General features: G+C 42.9%; 1 long non-coding RNA gene across 1 annotated transcript; it reads left to right on the forward strand.

Annotated features, from left to right (window-relative positions):
* The first annotated feature begins 815 nt into the window (after positions 1-815).
* On the forward strand, positions 816-2,096 carry LOC146551606 (uncharacterized). The gene is made up of 2 exons (XR_014889971.1): positions 816-1,056; positions 1,509-2,096. It is a non-coding gene; the product is annotated as an uncharacterized LOC146551606 (long non-coding RNA).
* The last annotated feature ends 993 nt before the right edge of the window (positions 2,097-3,089 follow it).

Genomic DNA, 3,089 nt, shown 5'->3' on the forward strand with positions numbered 1-3,089 from the left:
AGACTATAACCTGGCAGGACTCAATGCATCATCAACAGCTTGACTGGCAAATGAACTGAATGTGCAAAACACAGAGTGTTGCCTGTTGCCTTTTCTAAAGCGTGCCTTAGCTACAGCACATAGAAGAGATTTAAACAGCTCTGAAGTACAAAGCATTTATGTTGGAGCTCTGCACGACCTGCTGGTGCCAACTGGCTGTGATTTCTTGGGCCACATGAGGTTTGTTCTACCAGATTAAATTCAATAAGTGATACAATTATGACACATAACTTAAAGATTCAGAATGAGAAGGAAAAACTTCCTTTTACTGCAGTACAAGCAAGTTTTTCTTTCTCATTCTGAATCTCCACGGGTGCTGAACACACTGAACCTTTTAATAATCTGGTTAATAATTGGCTCAAATAATAATCTTGTGTTTATGTTTCATCTTTACACAATGTAATCCCCACATATGAAATGGTATAACCTCTAAATAATGTGTGAGGGATAAATTAGAGTCTGGAAGTGAGACAAAAAAAATTGGTTCTTGTCATTCATCTTCAAACGGAATTTAATTTGACCTGCAAAGATAGAAATGGGGAGCCTGGAGAGCCTTGTTTTAATCACTCTATTGATAAAGCTTTACTGAGCTATTTCATCTAACGCTCTCCACTCAAAGAGAGAACACTGTAAAATCACGATCAATGCATCAAAGACCACATAGAAAACAGGGAATAGTTCAGTATTAGTATGGCAGCTATATCTCTAATTTATTAAATATGCATTAAGTAACTTTGCTATTCATTTGTTTTTATTTCTTATCCGGTTTACTATAACGCAAAATGCATAATTCGTAGCTAAGTAAAAGTAAATAACATTTGTTGCAGAATGATACATAAAGGCAGGTGTTTTGGCGTGGTTGATGACGTCACTGGGAGGTATAAAAAAAGCAAAGGCTTGGTCTCCTGTTCCATTCACGTTTTCTCTACCAAGAAGAACAGAATCCCATCCATCATGAAGAAACTGTGCGTCGCAGTCGTCGGAGTTTTGCTGCTGGCTTTCCATCTCACATCACAGGTCAGTTTGATCCGTGCCTCCTTTTTTTGTTTTGTTTCTTCATACTTTCACCAACCTCATCAACTGTGGCCAACGGAATTTGTTTACGCATGAAACGCTGTAATGGCGCAGATGAGCTAAATGTTCAATTAGGGATCGAGGTTAAAACGTTATGCTTGGAGTGCATCTACGACCTCGTAATTTTAGGGGAAAAGTCATGAATATAAAAATCAGTTTGTCCCCTGCAGAACAGACGGCGGCAATAAGGATACAATGGCAAACTTCTAGAAGTTTCGGGCTAGGTCTTGAACAGAGGCTTTAAAGCGCTTATCTTACTTTTTTTTTTTCCCCAAATCAAAATGGAAACGAAATGACTGAATTTTGATTAACTTTCTCCCTCGCACGTTAAATCCTAGTTTAAAAATGAAATCACCCGGACTGAATCATCTTAATTAAATACAAATGTGTTTCAGGTGGCCCTGGCGAATAACGCCACGAATCCGGACAACACAAACATCACCACCCCGAGCTCCACGGGGGCTTGTTGTGGGGCTACCGCCGCCTTCATGGTGCTGCTCCCCCCGCTGGCTCTGACCGCTCTTCTCCTCCACCGGTCCTGATTGAGTGGACTGACCGCGCTGGACACAAAAGCCAGCACAGGTTACACTGTGGATCCAGTGCTGGCTTAGTCTAATTACACTAATCTCTCAATCCACCCACCCACTCAAAAACAGCCAAAAACGCGTTTTGGAATTACATTTCAAGCGCTGGGTGGGAAAACTTGTCTTAAAAGGCGACGCTCACTTTCAAGCATTCTGCTCTTTCTCTCCTCTGTACTGGCTCTGCAAGGACTCTGAAAACTTTGGCACCACACCGGCCCTTTTACTCCTGCGTGCAGTGGGAGAACACCTCAGACTCGTGTAGTGACCGTCTTTGATTCTGGTTTCATTTGCCTGAACGTGATTTGTAAATGAGCTAAATTGTGACCACTGTACTTTCAGGGTGTGACTTGAACTGTTTATTTTTATGTAGATTAAATAAAGCTTTAAATTGTGAGACCACATGACTGACCATCTCGTTCCTGCTTTGAGTGTTTAAAGTTTTCAGGGTAGACTGTAGAGCCATCAAATTAACACTGAATAAAGCTGGCGAGGCTGAGAATGAAGAGAATCAGATCAAGGGTCCACAACTGATGCAGCTCTGCTTCAAACTCCAAGGCTCTTACTTGGTTTTGGATGAAGGGGAAAGAATACGCTGAAGGGGTGTGGCCTAATTCTCAACTGGCTTTAGCTGCGAGTTTATTTCGGTTTGGTTAAAGCACAAATTACATCTGGAGTGTGTGGGGTACTGCCATTTCAGAAGTGGTTTTCTTCATCCACCATAATCTGGCAACAGTATCTCACAAAGCAAGACGTTGGTGGCATCTTAATAACTGACCAAGAGCAAGTAAATAAATGAAGGGCTGCCGAGGCCTTCCTCCACCTATTGCAGGGGCTTAGCCATAAAGGAGCCGCCTGCTTATCTGTGAAGGTCGGTGGCTGGATGGAATTCACCTGAGACCCCCCCCCCGATTTGTGTGGGAATTTCCCCCTTTGATCACGAGACAAAGGCCGCATTGTCCAGCTCATTCTCTGCTAAACTCAGATCAGGACCTACTTCAGGTGCTGCAGCTTCAACTGCATAAGCATTTTTCCTTGATCTTCACATTTTCTCATCTTCCTGCTTGATAATCCGAAACCCAAAGAGGCCACATTCACCACCGAGGTGTGACCCCCTTAAGTCTCTCATCCTCCCGTTTCTTACCATCTGGAACAAAAGCAGAAACCTGAGTTCAGGTAAAGTGTTTGGTCACTTGTGGGAAAGGTGGGTGAGGGTACATGAAAGAAGGGAGAGGGGGGAAAGGTAAAGGACAAGTTTCAGAGTTGAGCCACTTCTCCTGTTCCCAGGCTCTTTCTGAGCAGCAATGTGCACTCAAAACTTGAATGATGAAACAAATGGAAACCTTTGAGGCTGAAAAATGACAAAAACGCGTCAGGACTCAAAGTACTGCTGTT

This window comes from Mchenga conophoros, linkage group LG19, assembly GCF_057382185.1.
Source record: "Mchenga conophoros isolate Kocher_MC1m ecotype Shallow Benthic linkage group LG19, M_conophoros_male_GT1.1, whole genome shotgun sequence".
NCBI lineage: Eukaryota > Metazoa > Chordata > Actinopteri > Cichliformes > Cichlidae > Mchenga > Mchenga conophoros.